The following is a 14,170-nucleotide window of genomic DNA, read 5'->3' as shown; positions in this document are numbered from 1 at the left end:
TAATATCTAACAAAATCAACTTCAAACTTAAATCAATCAGAAGAGATGGAGATGGAGATTTCATACTCATAACAGAAACAATTCATCAGGAGAAAGTCTCAATCCTGAATATTTATGCCCCTAATATAAAGGTACCCACATATGTAAAAGAAACGCTTCTAGAACTCAAGGCAGTCATCAAACCACAGACACCAAGAGTAGGAGACTTCAACACTCATCTCTCACCAATGGACAGATAAATCAGACAGAAACCAAACAGAGAAATAAGAGAATTATTGGAGGTATTGAATCAAATATACTTGACAAACATCTATAGAACACTCCACCCAAATAGGAAAGAATATACCTTCTTCTCTGCAGCTCATGGAACCTTCTGGAAAATTGACCACATACTTGGTAACAAAGCAAACTTCCACAAATACAAAAAAATATTAGGAACCACCTGTGTCTTGTCAGATCACCATGGATTAAAATTAGAATTCAACAACAATGCTACCCCCAGGAAGCCAATAAACTCATGGAAGTTGAACAGTCAACTACTAAATCACCCCTGGGTCAAGGAAGAAATAAAGAAAGAAATTAAAGTCTTCCTTGAATTTAATGAAAATAAAGAAACAACATACTCAAACCTATGGGACACTATAAAAGCAGTGCTAAGAGGAAAGTTCATAGCACTAAGTGCCCAATTAAAGAAAAAAGAGAAAGCACACATTGGAGACTTAACAGCACACTTGAAAGCTCTAGAAAAAAAGAAGCTGATTTACCCAGGAGGAGTAGAAGACTGGAAATAATCAAACTGAGTGCTGAAATCAACAAAATAGAAACACAGAAAACAATCCAAAGAATCAATGAAACAAAAAGCTGGTTCTTGGAGAAAATCAACAAGATTGACAAACCCCTATCCAAACTAATCAAACGGCAGAGAGAGAACACTCAAATTAATAAGATCAGAAAGGAAAAGGGGGACATAACAAAAGAAACAGAGGAAATTCAGAGAATCATTAGATCTTACTACAAAAGTTTTTATGCCACAAAGTTGGAAAATGTAAAAGAAATGGACATTTTTTTAGATAAGTACTATATACCAAAGTTGAACCAAGAACAAGTGAACAATCTAAATAGACCTGTTAGTCGCGAAGAATTAGACGCTGTTATCAAAAATCTCCCTACCAAAAAAAGCCCAGGACCAGATGGTTTCAATGCAGAATTCTACCAGAACTTCCAGGAAGAGCTAATACCTATACTCCTTAATGTATTCCACAATATAGAAACAGAAGAGTCATTGCCAAACTCCTTTTATGAAGCTACAGTTACCCTAATACCAAAACCACACAAAGACACAACCAAGAAAGAGAATTACAGGCCAATCTCACTCATGAACATCGACGCGAAAATTCTCAATAAAATCCTGGCAAACCGAATCCAAGGACACATTAGAAAAATTATCCATTATGATCAAGTAGGCTTCATTCCAGAGATGCAGAGCTGGTTCAACATGCGCAAATCTATCAATGTAATTCATCATATAAATAAACTGAAAGAAAAAAACATATGATCATTTCACTGGATGCTGAAAAAGCATTTGACAAAATTCAACACCCATTTATGATAAAGGTGTTGGAGAGACTGGGGATACAAGGATCATACCTAAATATAATAAAAGCAATATACAGCAAGTCGACAGCTAACATCAAATTGAGTGGAGAGAAACTCAAAGCCATTCCACTAAAATCAGGAATACGACAAGGCTGTCCACTCTCTACATATCTCTTCAATAGAGTGTTTGAAGTTCTAACAATAGCTATAAGACAACATGAGGAGATCAAGGGGATTCGAATTGGAAAAGATGAAGTGAAACTTTCGTTATTTGCTGACGATATGATAGTATACATAAGTGACCCCAAAAACTCTACCAAAGAACTCCTAAAGCTGATAATCACCTTTAGTAACGTGGCAGGGTACAAGATCAACTCCAAAAAAATCAGTGGCCCTCCTATACACAAAGGATGAAGAAGCAGAGAGGGAAATCAGAGAAACATCACCTTTCACGATAGCCACAAATAGCATAAAATATTTTGGGGTTACTCTAACCAAGGAAGTGAAAGACCTATTTGACAAGAACTTTAAGTCTTTGAAGAAAGAAATTGAGGAGGATATCAGAAAATGGAAAGACCTCCCCTGCTCTTGGATTGGGAGAATCAACATAGTAAAAATGGCAATTCTACCAAAAGCAATCTATAGATTCAATGTAATCCCCATCAAAATCCCATCAAACTTCTTCACAGACCTTGAGGGAACAATAATCAAGTTTATATGGAAAAACAAAAAACCCAGGATAGCCAAAAGAATCTTATACAGTAAAGGAACTTCTGGAGGCATTACCATCCCTGACTTCAAACTCTATTACAGAGCTACAGTATTGAAAACAGCTTGGTATTGGCATAAAAACAGAGAAGTCGACCTATGGAATCGAATAGAAGACCCGGATAATAACCCACAAACATATGAACACCTAATTTTCGACAAGGGAGCTAAAGGTATACAATGGAAGAAGGAAAGCATCTTTAATAAATGGTGCTGGCATAACTGGATGTCACCCTGTAGAAGAATGAAAGTAGATCCATATCTATCACCATGCACAAAACTCAAGTCCAAATGGATTAAAGATCTCAACATTAATCTGACTTCTATCTGGTTCTATCTTTGAACCAGATAGAAGAGAAAATGGGAAGTAGTCTACAAGATATAGGCACAGGAGAGCTCTTCCTAAGTAGAACCACAGTAGCACAGACAATAAGAGAATCAATGAATAAATGGGACCTCCTGAAACTGAGAAGCTTCTGTAAAGCAAAGGACACTGTCAGTAAGACAAAAATGCTACCTTCAGACTGGGAGAAGATCTTCACCAACCCCTCAACAGACAAAGGTCTGATCTCCAAAATATACAACGAAATCAAGAAGTTAGATACTAAAATTCTAATTAACCCAATTAAAAAATGGGGTACTGAACTGAACAGAGAATTCACAACAGATGAACTTCGAATGGCCAGAAGGCACTTAAGGTCATGCTCAACCTCCTTAGCGATCAGGGAAATGCAAATCAAAACAACTTTGAGATACCATCGTACACCTGTCAGAATAGCTAAACTTAAAAACACCAATAATAGCCTATGCTGGAGAGGATGTGGAGTGAGGGGAACACTCATCCATTGTTGGTGGGAATGCAAACTTGTGCAGCCACTGTGGAAATCAGTGTGGCGGTTTCTCAGGAAACTGGGCGTCAATCTCTCTCAGGACCCAGCAATTCCACTCTTGGGAATATACCCAAGAGATGCCCTATCATACTATAAAAGCATTTGTTCAACTATGTTCATAGCTGCACTATTTGTAATAGTCAGAACTTGGAAACAACCTAGGTGCTCCTCAATAGAAGAATGGTTAAAGAAGGTGTGGAAGATACACACACATTAGAGTTTTACTCAGCGGTAGAAAACAATGACATCTTGAATTTTGCATGCAAATGGATGGAAATAGAAAACCCTTTACTGAGTGAGGTAACCCAGACCCAAAAAGAGGAATATGGTATGTACTCACTCATAATGGATTCTAGCCATAGTTAAAGGTCTTTGAGTCTATAATTCATGATCCTAGAGAAGCTAAATAAGAAGGTGAACCTGAAGAAAATCATATAGTTATCCTCCTGGATATAGGAAGTAGTCAAGATTGCAAGGCAAAAGTTGGGTGCACGGGGGTGTGGGGGTGGGTGTGAGGGGAGATGGTTAGGTACAGTGGAGAGCTCTGGGGGTGAAACATGAATCTCTTGGGATAGGTAAGTAGAATAGATTTTATTGATGGACTATGGATTGATGGGGGCAGAAGCTTTAAGAATCAGCTTGGGGTAGAACAATGGAGGGAGAGAGTTTTTGGAGAGTCTGATTTAATTTGGGAATATTTAAATGTGAGTATAGAAACCTAGTGCAGTGATAACTTCCAGGATTTACTAATGGTGAGTACTGTTTTAACTTGCCATCACAGGTAGCCAGACAAGGCTTTCATTGGTGGCCTAGCATGTATCCAGTTGATTTGTTAGCCAATGGAGACTCCTAAACTCAGACTGATGCTAGGTCATAGGATCATTTTCCAAAAGTTGACTTCTGGGTCCCATTCCTAAGGAAAACACCCACATACCTTATTGAAAGTAGAGAGATTGATGGTGCTCACATGGAGTCTTCACATCTAGAGTCTAGTTTCCTTGGTGTGGGAAACTATTCTTTAGTGTACTGAAAGAGAAATATGGATGCCAATCCAACTACAAAATCTTTGTCAAATGTAATATCTGCCTACAAAATGTTCTCAGTTAATCATGTTCTCAGACATCACGTTGAGTGTCTATATCCTGTTGTTATTATTGATCACTCTTACAGAGATCTACAATGAAAAAGAATAAATGGGTCAAAGAGAAATACAAATGTACAGCTGGAGAAAAGAGAACATATTTCTTTGCTTTTAGTCTCTATGCCACCACTTTTGGTATTGTTTTTGTTTTCTGTATGAATTTCCACCCAAACAGTCATGTTTTATACAATTTATCTGCAAAGTCAGCATCATTTTAATACCAGTTTCTGTAGTATTAAAACTCTACAATCATTTTAATATAAATTATTTATGTTGGAAATGTGTTTTCTTTCGTGCAACCTGTAAATACCCTTAATAAATAATTGTAATCTCTACATTAAAACATATAGTAAGCTTGCAAATGATTTTCATTGATTTTGTTAAAAAAAACTCAGTGAGTTGTAAGAGAAGATTATATAAAGTTATTATATTTTGAAAATGTCTAATGTATGTTAAGATTACTGATATTGTACTATTAAGAGCTGAGGATTTGATTTTTATTAAGTGCGTTGCCTAAGGCATGCATTGTCCTCAGTAAATATTATAAATCATATTACCCACTCAATTCTAGAAAATACAAAGCTAATATTTTAAGTATTTAACTAATTTCTTTCAACTTGCACAGTTAGTAAAACAGAAATAAATGCAAATTTCATAACCTAGAGTTAGTGGTATTTACATTATGCTAAACCTACTTAGTTTTTATAAGCTTTCTTCGTTCTTTAAAACAGCCTAAGAATTTAAATGGGATTCAGGATGATATTTCTTACATTAAAGATAGTGGGCTTAAAGTAGTAGCTGTCATAATTAGAAATACTTTTTCCAAAAGCTATTAAATCATTTAAGCTTTTTGAAATAAAATTCTCCCAGATTAATTTCTTTTTTTATTAAAAATTTCTACCTCCTCCCCTCCCAGATTAATTTCTAAGATGTATTTGTATTTATTTATTTACTTACTTACTTTTGGTTTTTCAAGACAGGGTTTCTTTGAATCTTTACAGCCTGTCCTTGAACTAGCTCTTGAAGACCAGGCTGGCCTTGAATTTACAGAGATCCTCCTGCCTCTGCCTCTCAAGTGCAGTGATTAAAAGCTTGTGCCGCCACCACTCAGTAACTTCTATGATGTTTTAAGTGTAAAACCTATAAATGAAAATGTGTCATATGTATGTATTTATTCATCAGTAAATATGGTTGACCTCGATTTATATTTTCTCATTTTCAAAAAGATTATTTTTAATTATGTGTAGGTTTTTGCATATGCCATGTGTGTGCAGTGCCTATAGAGGTAAGAAGAGAGTATTAACCACCTGGAGCTAGCAATAAAGGTGGTTGTGAGACTCCCAGTGTGGAAGATGGGATATAAACTCTGGTCCCCTGCAAGAGCAACAAATGGTCCTAATCAGTGACCCATCTCTCACACCAGCTTATGTGTTCTCTGTATGTGTTCAGGGTATTATTTATCAAGTTTCATGGTACAGGTTATCACCTATTTCATCTGACACATATCTGAGTAAATTAGGAATATTTTGAAATTCTCCTCAAAAAGGAAAATATTAATTTAAAAAATATGTAAATAAAGGTTTACTATGCTTTTCCTTCTTTAATTTAAAAAGTGTATCCTAAGAGGAAAAAATAATGAAATTAATTTAAATAAATTTTGCTTAATTAGAACAAATAAATAGTTAAGTAAATACTTTGATTATTTTTGTTTATTTTTAAATGCAATGTCCCATATCAGCATCGCTATTAATTTGTTAAAATTAAAAAGTTTGTGGCATAGCCCAGATAAGGAAATTTAGAAATTTTGGAGTAGTATCTTTCTAGTGCAGGTTTTAGAAGAATTTCACATCTAGTTCCTATTCATTTTTACTTTAATTGAAGTAATTTATCAATTATAGTGAAGTGTATATTGTGATGTAATTTTTTTAAATGTTTATGTCACTTCCTTTGATTTGCCAAAGAAAATTAAATATTATTTTAACATATAGACTATATGATCCTATAAAATGCCTTTCTATCTTAAGATTTATGAGTTTCATAGCACATTTTTATATAGACATACCTATATTATTGAACTTATGTCCAATGATTTGTTACCAAGTACTTTTGGATGGATTTATAAATATTTATTCCTTTCTCAAGATTTATAATGTGAAACTTTGATTTAACTTTTCACCATGTGCCTCTCACATTTCCACAAAAGAAAGTTAATCTTAATTATGCTACTGTCACCTTTACCATTGCATCTTTTACATAATGGAAAAGAAAGCCTTAAGCTGCTTATTAGGGACATATTAGATTTGGTGATACTGGTTTGATTTCCTTTGTACCCAAGATACAAATCACTATACAAAAATACTTTAAACAGTGATTTTGTAACAACTGATATTTGAAGCCACAAGGTACACCCAGAGATATATCTTCTGCACCAAGAACAGATATCAGCATGAGACCAATTTCAGCAGATACAGATAAAGTTCATAGTCATGTGGTTTCCTGTGTAAAAGAGAGTGAAAAAGCTGCTGGAAGTGACCACATCTTGCTCTATAGGTAATATTGCCATAAGCACATACATAAGCTCTTTAAGGGATATCTTATTATGACTGCTGAGAATTTGTACCTGAAATTTTATAGGAAGAAATCAGTGGAATTTATACTATTTCTGTTAACTGAGAGGCTTTACAGAACTCCACTGTTGGCAAAGAGACATTTGAAACAAAAGCATCATGAGTACTTACAACAATAAAATAACAGAAAATTAATTAAATACTGGGTTTAATGTAGAAATTGATTTTGTATTTAGCCTAGAAAATACAAATTAACCAAAATGAATATTTCTTGGCCTTTCCCCATCAATATTATTTTGCTAGGTAGTTTTATTATTAATAATCACTGATTTCTTTCTATTTAATTTTTATGGTGGCAGATATAATACATGCATTATATCACATCCATTTTCATTATTAAGATACCTGTTAAGAAGCTGTCATCAGTGCAGAACAATCTGGGAATAATATTGAGGATACCAGACAGGGATATTTGGTTATGTATTTACATATTTACTTTTCCCAACATCAGCTTCAACATTTAAGTAATCATTTTTATAATTTTTATAAGTTTAATATTTCTGCATTCCAAATATAAATGACATATCTGATACACAATAACAGAAACTTTTATTTCCTTTAAATTCATACCTTCCAGGCTCATACTTGTTTTCACAGATGACATTCTTTCTTAATTTTCAAGTCTGAATAATTTATGCTGAGCAACTGCCACATTTGTTTTTTCAAGTCACACTATGTTACTGAGGGAAGTCAGAGCAAAAAATCTAGGGGCAGAATCTGAAGAAGCCATGAAAAATTGCTGTTTATTGGCTTGTTCCCCATGGCTTAATCAGGGTGTTGTTTTATCCCATACAAGGTTACCAGTCTAGGGTTAGCACAACCCAATTGAGGTGGGCATTCCCATAACAAACATCAATCAAAAATAATGCTCACAGTCTTGTCCACAGACTACTCTGGTGGGAGCAAGTTTGCAAATGCAGTTCCCTCTTCCCAAAAGATTCTATCTTGTATTAAGTTGATAAACACACACAAATAAACAGGACACAAATAAATGCATGAAATATCAACAAAAAATTAAATTAAAAACATAAAATAATCAGCAAAATTAAAATAGCTATAAGAAATTAACACAAAAGATATAAGGCAAAAAATTGATTACTCATAAGTGTACTCAGGTACACTAATTATATTTATATTTATTTGCAAAAATCATCACCTTTGCCAATAAAACTGTTATCATTCTCAAATAAAGCTCTGTAAACATGGAAAGTTTACATGAAAACTTAGAAATCTCTTTTAATCTCCATTCACATCTTGATTCTGTCTCTAAAATTATCCTTTCTAGGAAATTTAAATGGCAATACATGAAATACACCTAAATTCACTAAACTTAAAATATAGCACAGACTGAAAAAAATTTGCACACCAAAAATCATCTCCACTGACACAACAATCCAAATCAGACCAAATCAAACCAAATTACAAAAAGCTCACATTTAGTGGATACAAATGCTCCTGGGTGACTTTCCAGTTCCCCGAGAGGAGATGGATAAGGAAGACTGGAAATCCATTGCCTTTGCTTGTTGACCCAGAAGGCATAATATATTTTTGGGGTAGGATTTGGTCTACCTGTCTTGGTTGGTTGAGATGATTATTTCCCCCATTGTACTATCATTTATTTCAGGCAGGGTTCAGCCAGCTGATGAGGTGAAAGGCAGCTTTTTCTCTGTGTCACTGGATTTGCCACATTCAAAGGCAAGCCTCCAGGAGGAAGATCTTCTGGAGTCACTTGTATTCTTGGAGGAGCTACAGGATATTGCAGGAGCTGGCATATCTCTCTATCATAAGAAGTTCCTTTGTTAAATGCCATATTCTCAGATCTATAAAGGCACTTGAGAATCATGGTACCATTATCTGTAAGGTATATCTAAATTTGACATATGGTTTAAATTTGAACATATATTCTAACCAATTAGTTACAGCTTACAAATTTTAGTGGAGGCAAGAAGATTAGAAGGCATATTTTAGTCTCTGGATTTTTAGCTGTGGTCCTGAGATCTAGAGTATAATCCTACTCTGTAGAAGGCAGAACAAAGTTTTAACATTGTAAATAATTTAATGTTTTAAATCAATATTATGGGATTGACTCTTAAGTTACAAAATCTGGCTGTGGGCAATATTCACGTCTGTATAAGAATATAGAGATGCAGCTTTAATATCTCAGTAAATCAGTATTGTGACTAAATCTTGCTTTTTTTTAAGGACAGGAATTATCATATATAAATATAATGTAAGACAAAGTATATTGGAAGCAGAATGTCTCTTTGGTAGAGCAAGCACACATGTGTTCCCTTACTAAAAATGGCACTGAGGCTCTTTTTCTTTGACCTCAACCAAAATGATGCCTATTTATTTGTATTTTTCCAAAGCTGTTGTAATCTGAAGTTACAAGTTTTACAGATTTTAAACAAACACACATACACACAGAGACATAAGACAAGCACACTGTAGCCACATTATTTACACATGTAATCCAACAGACAGATGTACAGAACTTTTTCCACACAGGAAACTGTGTCAGCTGACCAACTTAAAAATCCTGGTGTAGGCTTCAGGAGCCAGGCAAGCACACAGGTGGTTCCATTGAGTGCCAGATTAGCAGAAGCTGTAAGTGAAAACAGAAATACAAGGACAGAACACTTAAGCAACCCCGAGTGGAAGGACAGGGGTAAGGAATCTGTTGTAAGTAGAATCACAGCATGACCAGATCACATGACAAGAATGAGAGAGACAGGAGTGAAAAGATGCAGAGAGACAGTAAAACACCAAGAGAAGCTGGGGGAGGTCAGTGGCCATTGTCTCTGTTTGCGTGGTCGGGGCAGATCTTTCAGGATCCCAACTTCCAGATAGGTGGAAAGCTGGAGTCACTGTGAGCCTAGCAACCAAGACTGGTGATGTGAGACTCGGGCCAGTAATGAAAGGGCTGGAATGTAGTACCCAGAATCCATGGACATATGGGAGTTCTGTCCACTTTTCCCCATGGTGGCAAAAATTTTAGACACTTAGGACATATGGTGTCAGCCCCAATTTAAAAAGAGTTTATAAATGGCAACCCAAGGGTGTTTGGAAATGAGGTTTTTAATTGCAGATACCCAGTTCACAAATCTGTGATGAGACTTTAAACATAGCATAATGCATATAATGCATCCACTCTAGTAGACTTTGGGTCAAAATTTAAAAAAAAAAATTAAAAAAAATTAAAAAAGCCAAAAAACAGGAATGTGTGGAAATTCCCATGAACAAAATGTCTTCTAAAAGACAGATCCCACAAAATAAGGCAGGTCCTTTACACATAGGATAAGGCAGGTTCTTGTCCTGTTAACCTGTTGGAATCCTTGTATGGCTGTATTTTTTGCAGAACACCCAGAAAATCACAGAAGGTCCTGGGCCTCTAAAGCAATAACTTGAAAGAACAACTTACCCAGTTGAAAGCTGATTAGCCTCACAGAAAGCAGGTATAGGGGAGAAGGGTGTTTTTCCAACACATGGCCCTGGGATAGTGGGAGTAAAACAGCTCCTCAGTGAAACTTACAGATGAAAAGTTTTGTTCTGCAAAGCAATAATCCAAATGACAGATATCCTTTAATTCATACAGAAATTATTTGAATAAAAGTGGTGGTATTTCTCTTATTTGTGGTTGTTATTTTAGTTGTTTGTTTGAATTATGTTGCTTTAAAATGTGAAAATAGAGCCTTGCTTATCACTTCATTTAGTTGGTTGTGATGCTAATCACCTTTAATACCAACCCTCAAGAGGCCATAGCAAGTGTATCTCTTTGAGTATCACAGCAAACACAGTGAGTTCCAGGTCAGCCAGAACAACATAGTTTAGATTCTGTTAAATCAAACAAACAAACAAAGCAAAGCAAAAAGGAAGAAGAAATGTAACTGTGAAGTACCTGTTAAGGAATGGAATTTTAGCTTAATATGATAAATCTGTATTGTGTTTAAAGGCATGGCAATGTATTCTTCTACACTAGTATCATTTTCTCTTTTTACTACTAATAAACTTGGGTTCTAGTTCCTCTACATGTCTTCCTAATGTTTGTTAATTCTTCTCTTTTGTGTATTATAATAGCTACCATAAAAGAAAGTCTTATTTCATTATTTCAGTATCTGTTTCCCAATAAGCAGGACAATAGTTCTATGTTTAAATATTTACAGCTATCAGTGAATCTCTGTTTTTTGAAAGTTCATTCAATTTTTCTTTCTTTTAATTTTATGATTGAGTTTTAAAGGTAGGAATTTTGAACATATTTTCTGATATCTTCTCCTTTTTAAAAAAATTAAATTTCATTTCTTTTTCTATTCTCTTGACTATGGTTATTCAACTCTTCAGCCATTATTCTTCATTATTCTCTGTAGCATTGATTTTTTCAGACATGTAAGATTTTATCCTGGTAATGTCATGTAAAGTTTTTGTTTCCCTTTAAAGTATAGAGAGCAGTTTTGCTGGGTACAGTAATCTGAACTAGAAGGCAATACTCCTGAATCTTCTGGCTTTTAAAGTTTCCACTGAATGTTCAGCTGTTTTTTTCAGGGGTTTTCTTTTATATGTGATTTGTAGTTTTCCTCCTGAAGCTTTCATCATATTCTCTTTATCTTGTACATTTGTTGTTTCTGCTACAATATGCTATGGATAGTTTCCTTTTGGTCCTTTCTGATGTTTAGTATGCTTCTTGTATCTGTGTAGATACATCATTCCTTAGATTATAAGTTTTATTTACGAATTTATAGATCTATTCTATGGACTCCTCAATGACTATAATCTGAAAATTTGAACTCTTCAAGGTGACCAAAAGTTCTGGAATATTCCTTTCATTTTCTTTATTTATTTTTTCCTATTTATTGCTAGAGTAATCAAATACCCTACATTATCTTCAAAACTTCTGCTTGAGGCTTTTGCCTGAATTTTTTAATTGAGTTATGGAGCTTTTCAGATGCATTTTTATTCCAGCTTGAGTTCTCTTAAGCACTTTTATCTCTCTACTAAACTCCATTTTCAATTGTTGTAGGTCATTAGGTATGTTTTATTTTCCCTTGGGTATTACTCAAATATTTATTGTTATCTTCCTTAAGTTTACTGAGATGTTTATTCATGTCTTCATTGAAGTTATTGAATTTGCAGATGAAGCTTTTATTGTTGATTTTGAGTTCTGTGTCCTAGTAATTCTCAATGCAGAACATTTCTACATTTCTAAGCAGTTTTAAGAAGCACTTGTGTATTTGCTCTTAATATGTTGGTCCTTTATATTGTCAATATTTTAGCAATATGTCCTGGACATTAGTATATTTTTTAGTAGTAATGTGCCTGATGCATGCATATAGCCTCTCTCACATTGAGCCAGGATTTGTAGAGATGGAGCTAGGACTTTAAGTGTGGAAATGGTGGAGGTAGATCTGGTAATTTATTAATTATTTCTGCTTCTTTGTTCCTTGTGAGTTTCTGTGTAAAGTAAAAATTACTTTAGTTGGCAAACTTTGTATTTTCTACTATTTTAAACCTATTTCTTTGATATAGAATAAATAACTGTCATATTTTCATAAAATAAATACTTTAAACAAAATTCTGTATAGACAACAGAAAAGTTGAGATATTGTGTTCAGGTGGTGTGAATTATAAAATAATTCTCTGGATGGGAGTTACCAATAAACTACAAGTAAAATAAAACTCAGACTCAGGGTTTATTTTGTCTTCCACTACTGCTATTGATGAAAGGGTTTATTATTATTACAGGTGTAGTTCGAATCCCATAATTGAGGAGATCAAACAAGAACCTGCACAGAGGAACTGAAACAGAGACCATGGAGAACTGTTGCTTATTGGATTGCTATCATGCATTGCTTGCCATTTTATGCAACCTAGGAGCAAATTTCCAGGGGGGTGAAACCACTTACAAAAGTCTCTGCTCTCTCACATCAGTTTAACAACAACAACAAAATACTACTGATATTTTGGCTTGCATACAAGCCATTCTGATCAAAGCAATTGCTCAATTGATGGTCCCTCTTCTCACATGTTTCTAGATTCTGTTGAGTGTAGCACAAATAATAAAAACCTAGAGACAGAAATTGGAGCTCAGTTCCAAAACCAGAGAAGCATAGCAGCAAAGCCACTGGAGAAGTCTTAGCTCTACCAAGGCTGGTAACTGTAAACTAATCCTAAGGCCTCACTCTCCTCTCATTTTATATGCCCTCTACTACAGTGATTAATAGCTTGTGACTTCATAGGACTTGCATTAAAGGTGTGAGTCAACACCACCTGGATTTTTTTCTGCATTGATTTTGTGTAGACCAGGATGGCCTTGAACACCCAGAGATCCATTTGACTCTGTCTCCCAAATCCTAAAATTAAGGTGTGTCACCTTACCTCTAGGGGCTTTAGCTTTGTCTCTGGTCTTCAGGCAAAATTTATTTATTAAAATAGAAATAATACACCAAAATAGTCAAGTTGATGAAAACCTAACCAACATAATGACCAAAAAGAAAAGGATAGATAAAAATATATAGTTCAATAAAATCAATTTAAAAAACAAAGATACTAGATTAAAAAAATCAAATTAATTTTCTGCCTAGTCCCATCTTGGAAGTAAACTGTTGTAAAAAACAATTCTGAGGATTCTATTTAATTACACTGCTTAATTAAAAATACGTAAAACTTTCCTAAAGTCCACAACCTCACTAGCCCCACAGAGTTGGCGACATTTCTTTTCTACTACAAGGCATCATTTCCTTCCTGGTTAATGGGTATTTCATCCAATTAGACAGATGTTGCTTGTTGCCAATATTTGAATGCCTCTTACTACACCTTTATGCTTATGTTCCTATACTGGCAATTACCATAGTTTCTAGGCATTTCTGTACTAGTTGGTACCATTTAATTACTTCCCTCCCTTGACAGCTTACACAGTTGTTTCCAGAAACAGAGAGTTTTAATCACATGAAAGAGACTTTCAGGTGAGATCCAATAGTGGTTGCTAATCCCACTGAATAAGAATACATATCATTACCCAAATTCCTTTGTCTAATTAAATAAACTTTATTTTCTGTTAGTCAGAGCTGTCTGCCTAAGGTAGGGTTTGAAGACAGCATTGAACATAGGCGAAAGTAGAGTTTATGTTGTCAAAAAGAAACAACAAACAATCAAAA

The sequence above is a fragment of the Myodes glareolus genome, chromosome X (assembly GCF_982192425.1).
Source record: "Myodes glareolus chromosome X, mMyoGla1.1, whole genome shotgun sequence".
NCBI classification, from domain to species: domain Eukaryota; kingdom Metazoa; phylum Chordata; class Mammalia; order Rodentia; family Cricetidae; genus Myodes; species Myodes glareolus.
The sequence above is the reverse complement of the archived record's forward strand: the minus strand, read 5'-3'. Positions refer to the sequence as shown.